Here is a 17,961-nt window from a genome sequence, read left to right as displayed (position 1 = left end):
AGGTTGCACTTACAAAAACCTAGATGGTACAGCCTATTACACACATAGGCTATATGGTATAGCCTGTTTCTCCTGGGCTATATACCTGTACAGCACATTACTCTACTGAATACCGTGGACGATTATAACACAGTAGTAACCACTGGTGTATCTAAACATATCTATAGAAAAGGTAAAGTAAAATACAATATTATAATCTTATGGGACCACCTTTGTACATGTGGTACATTGCAGACCAAAACGTTTTATGTTGCCCATATTCTCAGGAATCTCTAGGAATATATACACATTTATCATAAGAAAGTTCCAAAGCCACATTGAGGTTCAATAATTCTAGTAGATTATGAATTAGAAGGATGACAAAATAACAGCAGGACATCTGCAGAGTGAGACAAACCTGATTTTTCTTCTCAACTTTATTTCAAATTGAAATATGTTGGCATAATATTTACTTACTTTGAGATTAATTCTTATCTTGCAATGATGTAAAGATTCATTATGATATGGAAACTATCCACTAATATACCTATGACCTTGTTTGTCAACACCTCAATGTCAACCAGCACACACACACACATGCTCACACACACTCACAACATTACTCATCTCCTTACAGGTGTCTGAGATCACTTCACAGATGAGTCAAGATGGTGACTGTATGCACATAGGCTTTGTTGGGACAAACTGACATAGCTTTATGGAAAGCTTTGGAGCATGAAAGGGGATTGTCCAAAAAAGACCTGGTGATTTGGACAGCCAAGAAGCACATCAAGTTGAGATGTATTTCAGATATTAAGGGAGAGAGAAATGGAGCTTATAAGATTTGTCAAAGGCACATCCTGTGTTTTTGAAGTTTCTTTGATTTGATCATTGGGCATACATTTATTGAATATCTTCTCTGTGACCATTGGTCTTCTAGGCATTAGAAGTGAAGGATGCAAAACAATTTCAAAAAAAGTATGGTTGTGTCATTTGAGCATTTTATGTATGACCAACAATCGATTTTATATTCTTCTTGAACAAATTATCATATGTGCAACTTAAAAAGCAGAAGGTTTTCTTTATGCCTCTGTAACAAAGTAAGCAATGGAAAAATTTCCACTGTAATATTAATTTTATATACAGAAAAGTTCTACATGTATCATTGCGTATGTGAATATACATTGAATATACCTGTACATATACATGTATAGATATATTTATGCATTTATTTTTTCATTTTTATTAAGATAAATCTTAGTAAAGTATACTGATCTTAAACATACAGCTTGATAATTTTTCACATGCAGATACCCTATATACTTATCACTAAGATCAAGATATAAAATCTTTCCGGTTTATGATAGGATTTTATCTCTTCTTAGTTGTCTTTCCCCTTTATCAATTTTAGGAGAGGATAATTGATTCTTAGCCCTCTGTATTTTTCTATAATAATGAAAATGGAAAATTTCTCGAACCCGGGAGGTGGAGGTTGCAGTGAGTCAAGATCTTGCCACTCCACTCCAGCCTGGGAGACAGAGCAAGACTCCATCTAAAAAAAATTATTAAATATTAAAAAGTGCCCCTCTTTTGCTTAACTACCCCAAACAGGAAACTGCAGAAAACTCTGCTCCTTTCAAACTCAGTTCTTAAAACTTCTATCAGTGACATTTGTAAAAACAGTAAAATACCATTCTAGGGATTGGACCAAAATCTTCCAGTTACTGACTGTGATCCCAGACAAGTATCCGTTTTCTGTTTCATTTACCTAATCTGTAAAATAATGAAATAATAATCCTTAGTCTATATTCCTTACAGAAAAGCTCTAACGATCAAATGAGAAAATGCATATAGTAATCCATTTTAAATTTCAAAGAACTATAAAAGACAGAGTCCTACTTTTTATCAGACAAATTAGTTTGAAAGATTTCAAATTCTTCTGATATGTTCCCAGAGGAAATAATTCCTACCTCATGATTAGGAAATCACTGAACTTTTCAAAAAATAATCAAATGTTTATACTTCATTTGCTTTAATTTAACTTAATCTTGGTAACAAATATCTTCATTTCAAATTTTATCCCCTTGGGTATTTATGATTTTCTGGCTTTTCTGCTACAGGAGTAATTGTCTGTGATATATTAGAAGGGCACTTTACTATAGTAATAAGACCATCATTATCAAGCCTCATCCAGAGGTATCTTTCAGAAAGAACCAGTAAGCATTTTGCAATCGACACATAAAACTCCAGTGGAATGCAAAGCTGATCATAAACATGATTCACTCTTCCAAACCCAAATTTTTAAACAGAAAACACTTGCCAAAAAATATTATTTGATGTATATGCCTTCTTTGGTAATTTTATACAAATCTCTATTTGAATCTGTACATGTTTACCTCCCATAGACAATTTGGAGACCTCTTTAGGGAAATACTCTTGTCTTCACTTTTTTCTACATACTGCATTAGCTGAAGTAAAGACATAAACTTTCCAGATTGTTTAAACGTGCCTTCGGAAAATCTCTTGAGTATGGAAAATAATACCTATATCCTGAAAGTCTGAGTAGCAACATCCAGATTACATTGCTCTTTACTCAAATAGGATATTTCTTTTTTTTACCTCAAGGAAAATGTGAACAGGAGGTAGGAAAGTGTGTTATTTTTGAGATCCCATTACTTCAGATGACAAAGATTTATTTTCAAATTTATAGTGCATAAAAATGAGCTGGGTGCTCGCTCATCCTCTGTACTTCTAGGAAAATCCTTCCCTATACATACTATTTTACTGAGAAATTCAGGCATTCTGAACCCTTTGGTCAACCTAGTATTTAGAAGAAGCCTAGTGAGAACTGTACAAAAATGTGGATGCCTTCATATGTTCAATGGAGGAAAAATCCTCTCTAGAGAAGTGTCAGGTCACCTGAGTCTAAACGGTAACACTGCCACTTACTACTTATACAAAAATCAGTCAAGATACTAAGATTCTCTGAGGCTTACTTTTCTACTATTATATCATTTACAATGCTTTTTGCTGCGTGTAAGAGAACACTTTTCCTGTTTGAAAAGTGGCTCAAACAAGAGTGTTTTCTATTATTTGTTTCATGTAACAAGAAGCCTGAAGAATGAAGCCTCAGAGTGGGTTCAGTACCTGTGTCCAACTTCATCATCCAGTGCCGTGGCTCTTTCCACCTCTCTGCTCTCCATTCCCATTGTGCTGTCATTGTCACCCTTTGTGGTCTGAAACTGGATGCAGCAGTCTATATATCACATTCTCACAGAAAAGCCAGAAATGATGGCTTTCACTTTCTTATTTGACATCTTTGTTCCTCTTTTTTTAATCGGGGAAAAGACTCATTTCCAGGATTCTGAAGGAAAGAATGGGATCACATGGTCATCCCTAGCCACAGGAAGGCTGGGAACAAATCTGCCATTGTTAGCCATGACAATACAAGGTAAGCTCTGCCCACAAGGCCACAGGAGGAAAGAGATGTCTACCCCAAATGCCTGGTCTACATGGTAGAGGGGAGGCTCAAACAGATCACATACTAAATCACTTAGTGTACTGTCTCAAACAGAGCAAATATTATAACTACATAAATAATATGATAATAAAAAGTATAAAAATATTTAAAAATCACAAAATCTGAGTGGATTTTGCGGTGATCTGAGATTCAGTTTCAACAACTATTCCACCGGTAATTGTCTTATTCCTAAGCTCGTACATGTGCATGTTATATGCCTCCACTCTGAAGTCATTTGTGCTTGTGACCCACTATAGTAAAATTTCCTGTGTATTTTTAAACAATTTATTAATTTTTATAAAAGAACAGAGGAAGAAGTTACATTGTTTTTGAACTTTAGTTTTATCATTTATAAAATAGCAATAATAATACCACCACCACCTTTAGGTTCACCTGAAGACTATCTGTCTTAGATTAAATTTCCTAGAGACAGAGCCTGACGAGCAAGTTCCTGTGCCAGGGGTTCGTAGAGAGAGAGTTTTCAGAAGGGTCATGGAAATCAAGGATAAAACAGGAAAATATAAGTTAAGTAAGAATACAGTCGCAACTTGAGCTTCAGCCTCGGTCTAATCCCATGGGAAGCTTAAGGGCATGAAATATCCAGAGTTGGTCCCAGCCTGAGGAAGATGGCTGACTTTGGTAACCTAGTCAGTCAGTCATTGGCTGGGGGTAAAATAAGGGGTGGGAGTGAGCAGTGTGTAACCTCAAAAATGAGGTGGCTCCCATTTGATGGAGGACACCTCTCTATTAGCTATTAGCAGCTCACATATCTTTATTAGCTCTCACAGCAACTGGCGGTGGTAACTGGGCCAATAAAGGGATCTGGCTGGGACATCAACAGTGTCCACTATAAGAAATAAGTATTATTATGCATGTAAAGCATGGGCATAGTATCTGAAAGAGGATATATTCAATCAATATTTCTTTTCTTTTTTTTTTTTTTTTTTTTTTTTTTGAGACAGAATCTCACTCTGTTGCCCAGGCTGGAGTACAGTGGTGAAATCTTGGCTCACTGCAACCTCCACCCCCTGGGTTCAAATGATTCTCCTGCCTCAGCCTCCTGAGTAGCTGGGACTACAGGCACATGCCACCACACTCGGCTAATTTTTGTAGTTTTAGTAGAGACGGAGTTTCGTGATGTTGGCCAGGCTGGTAACAAACTCCTGACCTCAAGTGATCCACCCGCCTCAACCTCCCAAAGTGCTGGGATTACAGGCATGGGCCACCGCGCCCCATCTCAGTCAATTTTCGATGAAACAGTAAATAGATTAGTGCAGCTACAAGGGAGAGTTACTTGAGCAGGGATAATTGCTGCACCTCAAAGTTTGTTCTTTCTTCTGAGTGGAGTGTTCGGAGTCAGACAGAGAGAGAGTCAAATTTTAAGCAGAAGAGTGATATAATTATATTTGAATGTTAAGAAAGAAAACTCCAGCTACAACATGGAGAAATGTTTGAAGAGGAGTGCACTAGGAGCAAGGGGAATGATTAGGAAATGATTATGGAAGTCTGGGAAAGACATAATGTAAGTCTAACTTAAAGTGATGAAAAATGCCAAGAAAAGGGAAAAACATCAAAGCTTACAAGGACCATTTTCTAAGCTAATCTATTTAATATATACTAGTGTGAGAGGTGGCAAATAATCAACATAATCAATGATTATAACAATATGATATTTTGCTAATGGTAAGCACTCTGGATGAAGAAATAATTTTCTAGTGTTTATAACACATTTTAATAGTTTATTTGGTCTCATTTCTTATAAATCTGTTTCATACACTAAGGTCCAGAATCAATACAATGTTGAAGAATGATAAAGATTAGGCCTATTCTACAGAAATCAAGAAGTTCTTTGAAGCTGATATGAACAAGGATACAACATACCAGAATCTAACACAGCTAGGGCAGTGTTAAGAAGGAAATGTATGGCACTAAATGCCCACATCAAATAGTTAGAAAGATCTCAAGTTAACAACCTAACTTCACAACTAATAGAACTAGAGACCTAAGAGCAAAGCTAGCAGAAGAAAAGAAATAACCCAAATCAGTCCTGAACTGAAGGAGATTGAGGCACAAAACACCATTCAAAAGATGAACGGATCCAGGAGCTGTTTTTGAAAAAAAAAATAATAAAATAGATAGACCAGTAGCTGGACTAATAAAGAAGAAAAGAGAGAAGATTCAAATAAACATAATCTGAAACAAGGGGGATATTACCACTGACCCATAGAAGTAAAAATTTATTCCATCCGTCCCTTATTTCATCAGAGACTACTGTGAACACCTTTATGCATATAAACTCAAAAATCTAGAAGAAATGGATAAATTCCTGACACATACACCCTCCTAAGACTGAAACAGGAAGAAATTTAATCCTTGAATAGACCAAAAATGAGCACTTAAATTTAGTCAGTAATAACTAGCCTACCAACAACAACAAAAAGCCCAGGACCAGATTTACAGATGAATTCTACCAGATGTCCAAAGAAGAGCTGGGACTATTCCTGCTGAAACTACTTCAAAAAATTGAGGAGGAGGGACTCCACCCTAACTTATTCTATGAGGCCAGTATCATCCTGATACCAAATCTGGAAGAGACACACACACAAAAGAAAATTTCAGGCAAATATCCTTGATGAACATGGATGCAAAAGTACATATGCACTATGGAATACTATGCCAAAAACAAAGAACAAGATCATGTCCTTTGCAGGGACATGGATGGAGCTAGAGGCCATTATCCTTAGCAAACTAACACAGGAACAGAAAACCAAATACCACATGTTCTCCCTTAGAAGTAGGAGCTAAGTGATGAGAACATATGGACATGTAGAAGAGAACAACACACACTGGGGCCTTTGGGAAGGGTGGGGGATAGGAGGAGGGAGAGGATCAGGGAAAAGAACTAATTAATACTAGGCTCAATACCTGGATGATGAAATAATCTGTACAACAAAACCCCATGACACAAGTTTACTTATATAACAAACTTTCACATGTACCTCAGAACTTAAAATAAAAGGTAAACATAAATAAATAAAGTATTACTATTAAAAAGAAAGAGAGGTTGAGACTATTCTTCACACCAAAAGAACATAATGACCTCCAGTTCTTACAGGTATCTAATTCATTTAACCAGATGACTGGTTTTAACTTTCTGTCATTCACTGAATTCATTGATATATTGATTAACCATATACCCTCTGTTCTCTATAAAATACATATTCAGTAATGTTTTCTGGACAATAGTAATTATAAGAAAAATTTGATCACTTTTAGTTTATTAATAAAACTATAATCATAGTTTCTGAAACCATTTTCAAGGTCCTCATCCCTGTGTTGTCATTATGGAATATTCAGGTCTCCATTTAGATACACACCCCTCCCTATCACTATATCCCTTCAAGACATCCCTGTCTTGCTCATTTATTTGATTCCGATATCTCTCTAACTTGAATCTTAAAAAAAATCCTAGGCCAGGTGCGGTAATCCCAGTACTTTGGAAGGCCAAGGTGGGCAGATCACAAGGTCATGAGTTCGAGATCAGCCTGGCTAATATGGTGAAACCCCATCTCTACTAAAAATACAAAAATTAGCTGGGTGTGGTGGTGGGCACCTGTAGTCCATCTACTTGGGAGGCCGAGACAGGAGAATCTTTTGAACCTGGGAGGCAGAGGTTGCAGTGAGCCGAGAGATCGCGCCACTGCACTCCAGCCTGTGCGACAGAGCGAGACTCCATCTCAAAAAAAAAAAAAAAAAAAGGATCCTATTGAGAATGATGTGTGTCCCCAACATCTAAAGTTTGAGATAAATCTTGAACACTTTTAAATTTTAGACAAGCTTTTCTTCAACCATTTTTCTGGGTGAAACATTTGATTTAGCTTCATGCTCTGTCTAAAGACCAAGGGAGGGGCTCAATTTTTATTTACCTGTGCATTTGATGTCTAAAAATTAAAAAAAAAGTTTGGTTACACTGCATGTAATTTAACAGGTAAAATGATAAATAAATGGCAGAAGTTTTGTTTTGAAAAAGAATTGCTTCATCTGAGTTGAAATTTCCTTCATAAGTCACCAAGGTATTGAGGCGTTTTGTGGAAATTTAAGTTATTTCATATTTAATAGGTTATAATATCAAATTACATCAACTGGAATGTTCAGTTCTTTTGTTACTAATTTATTGCTTTAAATTTCTAGTATTTTTTTTCCTATTGCTATCAGAACCCAAAAGATAAATGCTTTATTCATAAAGGGAACTATATTTACTAGCCCTGCATTTGTCAACCATAATTGACTCTCTCCAGCTAGTTCTCAAGATCTGACCTTTTTTATACTGCTCCTGGAATTAAAGTCATAGGACATTTGATTCATGAAGATTTACTGAAAATGGCATCCTGAAATCTATGCTGGGTACTACTGGGATGCAAAGATGGATGAAAAACACTACCTGCTCCCAGGTATATTAAAATTTATTACTTGTGACAAATACATAAAACAGAGCTGGACAGAGTAGGAACACTGGAAACACACCTGGTGCTATAAGAACCGAGCAAATGATCATAATCCCTTGGAGGAATTGAGAAAATGCTTCCCACATAGAAATGATAGGGTTTTCAAGAAAGTTTTGAAAGGTAGAGATGGAATAAAAGAGGAAATCAGAAAGAAAAAAATGAGCAAAGACATAATTTAAAATATCTTTGTAGAGAATGACAAAACAGAATGAAAATAACAGCTTAAATATTTTGATTTTATTTTATTGTTTTGAAAGCTGCTGAAGTTTCATTTCTAAGGATGAGAAAATCAGAGAAGTTTAAAAACATGTTTGATATCTGATATCTATTTGATATTGTTACATCAAATCATCTAAGCATTTAAATAAAGTTTTGTTCATTATCTGGTTATTTGCTAAACTATAAACACAGCTTGAATCATAAACTTTCAATGTATAAGGTAGCAATATTTTTATTACTATTTCCCAACCCTTTTATTCGCCTTTCAAAAATAATACTATTAAGACCTATGTTTTTAAAAGTAATGTTTATGAGTTCAACAATATAAGAATAGGTACTCCTCAGCATTTCATGATTATAAACTCACAAGATAAACACTGTAGTGACCCATATAATGTTGGTAACCCTGTCTTTAAGATAAAGTAAAAACACTTGTTCGAAAACTTTGCAATCTCTAAAACGTGAGGATTGCTTGATTCTCACAAAATTGGCAACCAAGAATAAAAGCACTTTTGTATGCTAGGAATAATGAGACATTGTAAATCTATCATGATTTTATTCAAAAATTTCCAAACCTAAATATTTTCTTTTTCTGTAATATATATGGGCTGTATATTTTTCTTTTACTTTTATATGGAGAGAAATTCATGTTCTCAAGTACATTGCCAGGGCTATGACTATACATATGAAACCATGTGTTCATATGGCAAAATTGGATGGTGACGTAGATTTAAAAATACACCTTCATTTGACTTTGAAGTTTTTGTTTTCGAAAACTGTGTCCTGTTCATTAGAGATTCTATACCCTGTTAAAGACCAAACTATAACACTTCACAATTATATATGAAGCATCTAGGACATGCAAAACGTACTTATTAAAAAACTACTGAGTGATGGGCATGTCTCAGTATACAGGATACACTATGTACAAAATCCAGAATGTGGAGAAAGAAAAAAATGTAAGTACTTAACAGAAAAAAAGCAATTAAGATCACAAATATTAAACAAAATGACAGAGACACAATCATTAAAATGTAGACACAGAAAACACTACAGAGCAATTGATCCACGTTCTTCAATAAATAGTAATATGTTGCAAGAAAATAAAATGAGACAGTTGGAAGAAGACCTGTAGCTTAAGAGATATGTAAGGTATAGCAACCAATCATAATATGTTCATATATTTAGATGTCTATTTAAACCAATAAACTATCAAATAAATTTGAAATAGAAAAAGAAACTAGATGAGTCAAAGACTGCCACTTTGAGGGAGTGATATTTGGATTCCATTGTAAAGGATGAGAAACAACCAATCATTTAAAAAGCAGAAGTTGGAGGCTGGGTTGGGGAAGGAAGGAGTGTTGCCAAGAGATGCAACAGTAAGTGAAAACTCTGGGCTCTGGAGATGTATAGAAACATCTATACATTTGTTCGTTAGTTCAAGAGAAGAATGTGGTCAAGTTAGAACTTGAAGGACGTGGAAAGAAAATTGGAGTTTGCACTAACGGCAGTGAGAAGTTTTGAGAAGAATATATGCAGAGAAATATTATGATTTGGCTTATAGTAGGTACTAAAATAACTTTACTGAAAATGATGAATTAATTCAATGAAAACTTTTTATGTTATACTTGCATTTTACATGATAATTATATTTCATTTATATTTTATCTCTTATTTAAGAGAAATCTGCTTCTGATTATAATATCTATAGTTGGACTAGTTGCTTTTTTTCATACTAACATTTGGTTAGGACTTCTGTCTCAGAAACAACAAACAACTAATCTGAAATAGATATGAAAACATTTTTAATAGCATTTAATCATAAGGTTGGTTTCACTTGAACCCACTTAAGCATTCATGTTAATGTCATAATTTATTTAACAAAAGTTTCCTGTTTAAAAAAAAATGATTTCTACTACGTAAGAGTATCATAATTTAGAGATTGCAAAATTTTCAGGCAAGTGATTTTACTTTATCTTAAAGACATGGTTACCAACATTATATAGGTCACTATAATGTTTATATTGTGAGTTTATAATCATGAAATGCTGAGAAAATTGTGTTTTTATTCCAATAGATCAAAGGATCCCACAAAGTCTGGAGATGGCAAAAACTGTCCAGGGCAGAGGAACAACTGAAAAACAACAAGAAATTATACTTATTTCATTGGAACTCATAACACATTACAAGTGAATTTATCTCTCTTTTATATTCTCCTCTTGCATACTTTTTATTCCTAACAGTAATGGAAAACAAGAAAAGAATTTGCCAAAATTTCATGCTGTAGAGGGATGCCAAGTTCAGAATTTCATCCAAATAACTTGTACACCACATTCGAAACATTGTGTTACTACAGTTCATATGAAATATGCCTGCTTTATTGATTAAAGTTGTTTGGTTTCCCTTCACTTGATGAAATCATCCTCATTTCTTACCCAGAATAGTATATGCCTTGCTATTCGAACAGACTAAAAATAACTCTTTGATTCTGCAGGCCTAATTCCAGAATGGATATTAGGATGGCTAATCTAAGAGATTATGATGGCCATAGCACACATGGATTATCTTTATCTTACATAAGGAAATATGATTGATCCTAGCCACGGTGGTCCTCCAGTCCCCACAGCTGTGGCCACTTGTTACAGGTCAAAAGTTGCCTCAGGCTCTGGGATTAATCCTCTCTTCAGCAATAATTTAAACTCTAATAAATAAAATCTGAGCAGAATGGACCATGTCTTAGCTAGAGACCAAGATCTATTAACTTGATTTTTTTTATACCTATGAATGGATGTTGAGCTTTTACTCAGTTCTATTGGAATAAAAACACAGTTTTTGTTCCAATAAAGCAGTTTATCTTCTTGAAAAATTGCCAGATTCTCAGTCATGCCAACACATCTCTCTGAATATTAAGACTACCAAACTCCCCTTCTCATATTTTTTACTAATAAATTCTGCTAATAAAATAAAGCATCTGAAAATCTAAGTACAATTACCCCTGTAAGCATTGCTTCCTAGGAAAATATGTTTACTCTGACCAAGTTAGCATACTCTCTAGACCTTCTAGGTCATTCTCAGATAAATACTAGGATTGAAAATGATTTTCTATATAAATAGATAGCATTGTCCGTGGCAAGGACTAACCACACACATAGGACATGGAATGAAAACATTCAGACCACTGGGGAGAAGTGCCCCTTGCACTCTCTAAGAGTGGCTACAGTTGCTGCTTGGACAACTGCAAAAAACACGTGAAACAGAGGAGAGAATGATCTAATGTTCAGCCATGTCTCCACGGAAGAGGGCATCGCATTGGACTTGTTCCAAACCACCTGAACAAATAGGCTCCAGTTAGATTTATCTCTTTGCACCGAAGTATAGGAAACAAAACTGAACTTTAAGACTGACAAAAAAGGAGAAGACATTTCTGAAAAGAGTTTGGTAGTGCTAATGTGAGGGAATGAAGGGTTAGAGATACTGGCTCAATGGAAAGTACTGACTTTAAGATGAAGGAATACATGACAAGGGTACACTTCATAAGAGACATTTTTTTTTTTTTTGAGATGGAGTTTTGCTCTTGTCGCCCAGGCTGGAGTGCAATAGAGCAATCTCTGCTCACTGCAACCTCCACTTCCCAGGTTCAAGTGATTCTCCTGACTCAGACTCCCTAGTAGCTGGGGTTACAGACACTCGCCACCACACCCAGCTAATTTTTGTATTTTTAGTAGAGATAGGATTTCGCCATGTTGGTCAGGCTGGTCTTGAACTCCTGATCTTAGGTGATCTGCCCCCCTTGGCCTCCCAAAGTGCTGGGATTACAGGCATGAGCCACCACGCCTGGCCAAGGGATACTTTTCTTCCTTCCTCTCCACTCTCTTCCTTTCTCTCCCTCCCTCCCTCCCTTCCTTCCTTCCTTCCTTCCTTCCTTTTCTTTGTACACTTGTCACTTTTCCTCTAACCTGGCCTCCTTTTCTTTTTCTCTGATGTTCTGAAGATAACGAATAATCCATCTGAAAGGACACATGCAGGAGCCAAATCCTAGCCTGATTTGCTGTACCAGCATTAATGGGATTTCTTAAAGACCCTCATCAGGGCACAGATTCTTTATGCAGCCTTTTCTCTCACTGTCCCATATTCTCCTTTTATTCTATTATCCATTCCCAGAATCTTCTAGTTTGATCCACTTCAAGTATCTGCAATTAACCAGGCTATACAGGCTCTTGTTTACAAAGGCACAAACACTAGAAGTCATAGAGGATCATAGTCATTTGTAAACATGACAAGAAACAATGAGTTTTTAAAGACTTTAAAATAAATTATAGGTTAGCATCCATTACTGGTTAATTTGCTTTTTGGAAATTTATATTTACAAAATATTAAATCAGATTCACTGTTACCTTTTTTCCTAATCTCCACCATGAACTTCTTATTTAGCTCTGTATTTCTCATGTCTAGAATAGTACCTGGGCTATAGTAAATACTGAATAAGTATTTAAGAGAATTAAATTGAAATACACGATATTTAAAATATATTTTGTGATTTTATTTCGTATCCCATCTTCAAAAATAGAAATATCCTTAGTAGCAGCTCATAATAGGCAAAGTGAATTATATATTTGAGTTAATTTTCTAAGCAATTTGAGATTTTATCCATCTCCCTCCCTCATAAAATGCAGTAAAAGAATCCTCCTTAAATCCCACTCTATTTTTTTACACAGACTTTAATAAAGAAGAATTTAGTGTCCATACAGCTTGAAAGAGATAATACTTTGAATTTAGAAAATTGCAAATATAAGGCAAAGGAAAAGTATGTGTGAAAAAAATCAAATTAAAACTTTCATTCTACAAAAGTTTAAAAACTATATACAGAGGCAATTTTTTGTCAGTAGTGGGGACTCACTCTAGTTGCTAGGGAGACATTTAGGGAATAAATACTTGATGTGAGCACAGAAGAGAGACATTTGATGCTGCCTGATGAGTTCATAGTGAGATGGAGTTTGCTCATGCCCAGCACTTTTCATAAAGGACAATAAAGGGTGGAGTAGGGAGAAGGAAAGAGTAAGGTTATTCCAAAGAGAGGAACAGCATCCACAAAGTCCAGGAGCATTGTATAGTCAGGAAAATGCAACCAGCACTGTGCAATCAGATCTTGAAATTCTTGTAAGAGCCAAGCCTAGAGGAAGGGACAGAGTAGTAAGTCAGAGTCTAATCCAGATGGAGTGATTGTTTGCCATCAAAAAGGAATTAAGGTCACAGGACCCCTTTTTACAACTTGCTCTTTGCATGGGACCACACTTACCCATGCAGGCAGAGTAAAGAGCTGACAACACTGCGTGATGCCAGAAATTAGGGAGATGGTTTCTTGCTTAAATCTTTATCCCTTTGTCACCCTGCTTTTGTGCTTTACTCCGAACACTAGAGACTCATGAAAATCTTCTTTAGGACAAACAGCAACAAAACTTTCCAGAAAGTAAAATATTAAATTCCCTGCCTTTTAAATCTTATCTCTTCCCAACTAATCATGGAATTAAAGAGAGGAATGATTTTAGAGGCTAGGGCACTCTCTGCAAAAGTCATTCTAGGATGCATGGCAGAGAATTGGTAAATTGGAAAGTCCAGGGCTGCAATCACCCAGGCAGGCAGGTACAGGGTCAAATGGACACGAGTAAACAGGAGAGACTCACTAAAAAATAAAGTCAAGGAGGGCTAAAAAGCAAAACTGATTTAATAAGCATCATTAATGTTTATTCTGAATCTTGTGAAAAGTGCTGCTAATTATGCAAAATTGCATGGGGCACAGCCACTGCCCTCAAATCACAGGCTCTCTGTACTCAGAAAAATATCTGGACACCTAGCAACTGGAAGTCTCAATTGTCAGGTGTCTAATTTGGTCTTACGGTTTTATTTCTACATTGTGTGACCATCACTAACTTCTTTAGAGAAAGGCCTGTACTGCTTTCTGCAGAGTCACTTTGGAGCAGGGAATAAGTCGTGGAATCTGGCTGTGTTACTTCTCAGCTGTGTTACTTCTCAGCTGTTTGATCCTAACCAAACAGCTTAACTGTTCTTTGCCTCCGTTTTCTCATTTGTGACATGAGAGATATGGAAGCATCTCCCTCACAATGTTGTTGGAAGAGCTAAAAGTTTTAATGCTTACAAAGTCCTTGGAGGAGTTAGGCCGGGGGCAGTGGCTCAAGCCTGTAATCCCAGCACTTTGGGTAGGCCAAGACAGATCATGAGGTCAGGAGTTCAAGACCAGCCTGGCCAAGATGCTGAAACCCCGTCTATACTAAAAATACAAAAATTAGCCAGGTATGGTGGCACGCACCTGCAATTCCAGCTACTCGGGAGGCTGAGTCAGGAGAATCACTTGAACCCATGTGGCAGAGGTTGCAGTGAGCCGAGATCACGCCATTGGAATCCAGCCTGAGTGACAGAGCAAGACTCTGTCTCAAAAGAAAAAAAAAAAAGAGTTTCTGCCATGTGGTAAGTCTGCAAAAGTGTTAGCTGTTATTACTTCATCCAGGAATTGCAAAAATAAAATGAAGCAACATGATTTTTATTAAAATGTTTTTATTAAAAGTAATGATTTTTATTAAAAATCATTTAATAAAGAAAGATGAGTTCAATTTTTTAAAAAGTCAGCCTCTTGTAAACATTGTACATGATGGAAATTTAATATCTTGCATAATAACTTTTTAAAAGATGATGTTTCACCACTCAGGCCTTGACTTTTGCTGTGGCCATCTAAACAGTAAAACAAAATAATAATAATAATAAAACAGAACAAACAAATATAAAGAGTATGAGCCCCTGACAAACGTCTACTTGGTAAGAAAGTTGAGTTGCTAGAATAATCATAGTTCAATTCCATTAATGTAACAATGTCTTATTATTGATTTTTATTTTATGTTGTGTTGAATTTTGCCCCAGCATAGTCATTACTTCTTATTTTATCAGCAGAAGAACCTTCTTTCCACTTGTAGCTCAGGAGGCCACAAATGAGTCTAGGAACTCTGCCCAGTGATGATTAATTTGCTCAGCTAATTTTGCGTTGTAGTGAGATTCTGATAGAGATAGCTTGGATCAAAGGCCCCTACAACCTATGCAAACTGCATTAATCCACACTCACCATTCTCCAAAAGAACATCTAACAGTTCTCCAGACATGAAGAAGGCTCTGGAGGAAAACATTCCTCTTTATCCTCTCCTTACCCCCTTACCTCTCTGAGCGGACTCAGCTCAACATGCGGTAGTGGGGAGAAGAGGTGCTAACATGTTGCTTGTGTAGCCATTTACATGGATGACTGGAGCTCAGGGTCATTTTGAGTTTGCTCCACATTTGCTGCTCTTTCTTTGGAGATCTGTTGAAAATAACCGCCAATGTTTGTATTGATTCATGATGAATCTTGGTAGCCTCACTGCACTTACATTTGTTTTATTAAAATTAAAAAAATAAAACTCTGCTACATTTCTGGCTTGCTTTGTATGTTTTTTTTTTTTTTTTGGAAAGTCTGACATCAGTCTAGTTCTTTTCAGTTTTATTTTCTTCTTGTCCCTTCTCCTCTGCCCTCAAACCCCCAGCAAAGGCCTTGAGAATTTATATTTTATCTTTCAAATCAGTAGACCCACTATAATATTTCTCAGAACTGATTTTTTAGAATAAATTTTCCCACATATCCAGTGAAATTTTACAATATGTAAATTTATGTCTTTTTTGATTTCTGAAAGCTTTTCTTGAATTGTAATTTTAAATATCAGTTCTGTTCTATTGTTCCATGTTTCTTTATTTTTAATTTACACTGAGCCCATAATGGGTTTGTGTTTATTTTCATTTGTTTGTCTTGTGTTTTCTACTTCAAAGAGAAAGTATCTTTAACTTAATTCATTGTATACAGAGAAAGAACCCAATAAACAAAGTATTACTTACTCACTAATGGATATTTAAAACTTAGAAACTTTAGAAAAGCATTTGCAGCTCGAAATAAGTTCCTAATTAGAGCACTGTTAGCCCTCATAAAATTAAATCTTTACGTCGGGCGCGGTGGCTCACGCCTGTAATCCCAGCACTTTGGTAGGCTGAGGTGGGCGGATAACGAGGTCAAGAGATCGAGACCATCCTGGCCAACATGGTGAAACCCTGTCTTTACTAAAACTACAAAAATTAGCTGGGCATGATGGTGCATGCCTGCAATCCCAGCTGCTCGGGAGGCTGAGGCAAGAGAATCATTTGAACAAGCATGTTGGAGGTTGCAGTGAGCTGAGATCACGCCACTGCACTCCAGCCTGGTGATAGAGCAAGACTGCATCTCAGAAATAAATAAATAAATAAATAAATCTCGAGTTTCTATACCTGAAATGAATTGGAACACAGTTATTGAGGAGTGTCCTGCTACTGAATGAATATAAACAACTTCCTGTCACTAAAGGTTTCCCAGCAAGAATGACCAGAAAAATACTCAGTCTTCTGGCTAAGATTCTTTGCAGCATTTAACATGGTTTTTCCTGAATACATCAACAGCAGTAGCTAAGAAAGCCTGGACCCCAGTAAAGTTCTTGGATTATATGAAGATGATGAGGCAATGGCAAAAGATGTAATTTTTTTTTTTTTTAAATAGAGCATGTTCCAGTGCATCTGTGTTCCTTGCCTAACTTGTTTACTAACTTGGGCACAAATCTTCAACTAGTCTTCAACTATTCTCAATAATTTTTCTAAAATAGTCTCTTAATGTTGAATATTTTACCTTTGCATTCTCTAGTCTAACATTCTTCTTCCTGTATCACCATTTCTGGGTTCATGAACACAACCATGGATTCAAGAAAATCACACCGACCAATGATCAAAAGGTATTATCCTACCTTTAATGAAGGACTACACATTCATATTTTATCACTAACGCTGTCAGGCCTCTGAGCCCAAGCCAAGCCAGCACATCCCCTGTGACTTGCACTCATTTGCCCAGATGGCCTGAAGTAACTGAAGAGTCACAAAAGAAGTGAAAATGCCCTGCCCCACCTTAACTGATGACATTCCACCACAAAAGAAGTGTAAATGGCCGGTCCTTGCCTTAGCTGATGACATTCCAGCACAAAAGAAGAGAAAATGGCCGGTCCTTGCCTTAAGTGATGACGTTACCTTGTGAAAGTCCTTTTCCTGGCTCATCCTGGCTCAAAAAGCTCCCCCACTGAGCACCTTGCGACCCCCACTCCTGCCCGCCAGAGAACAAACCCCCTTTGACTGTAATTTTCCTTTACCTACCAAAATCTTATAAAACGGCCCCACCCCTATCTCCCTTCGCTGACTCTCTTTTTGGACTCAGCCCGCCTGCACCCAGGTGATTAAAAGCTTTATTGCTCACACAAAGCCTGTTTGGTGGTCTCTTCACATGGACGTGCATGAAAAACGCCTCTTTCTTTTCTCTCCCACGAGTCAGGGGCTTTTTTTGTTGCTATTGTTCCACTACAACAATCTGTAGAAATGAGAAACAATCACAGAGAGAATAACATTGAGCAAAATGAGACCTTTCTAACAGCGGTACATGACAGTGCTTATTGTCATTTTCCTCTCAGAAAATTTAGGAGAAGAAAATGCTGTCTATAGTAGATGACTTCAGGGACAACATTGGTGTAGCCCAGATTTATGTCTTAGCCAACCGCCACTGGCACTTCTTTCCACAGAGTTCTGAAGAGGCTCATTAAGTTTCATGATCCTGCTAAACAAGTATCACTGACTTAAATCCCT

The 17,961-nt window shown here is 36.4% G+C and overlaps 1 long non-coding RNA gene across 2 annotated transcripts in view; it reads right to left on the bottom strand.

Moving 5' to 3' along the window:
- Positions 1-17,961, bottom strand: part of LOC104002119 (uncharacterized) — a 164,273-nt gene that overhangs the window by 29,646 nt on the left and 116,666 nt on the right. The window contains exons 4-5 of one of the 2 annotated variants that reach the window (XR_001709273.3): positions 17,579-17,689; positions 14,785-15,583 (exon numbers count right to left, since the gene is read on the bottom strand). The exons of the other annotated variant lie outside the window; for it this stretch is intronic. This is a non-coding gene — a long non-coding RNA (uncharacterized LOC104002119). Of the gene's footprint in view, positions 1-14,784; positions 15,584-17,578; positions 17,690-17,961 lie in introns of those variants that run through there. 2 annotated transcript variants of the gene reach the window in all.

This window comes from Pan troglodytes, chromosome 15 (assembly GCF_028858775.2).
Source record: "Pan troglodytes isolate AG18354 chromosome 15, NHGRI_mPanTro3-v2.0_pri, whole genome shotgun sequence".
NCBI classification, from domain to species: Eukaryota; Metazoa; Chordata; class Mammalia; order Primates; family Hominidae; genus Pan; species Pan troglodytes.
Note: the sequence above shows the minus strand (reverse complement) of the source record. Positions and strands in the feature narration are given on the sequence as shown.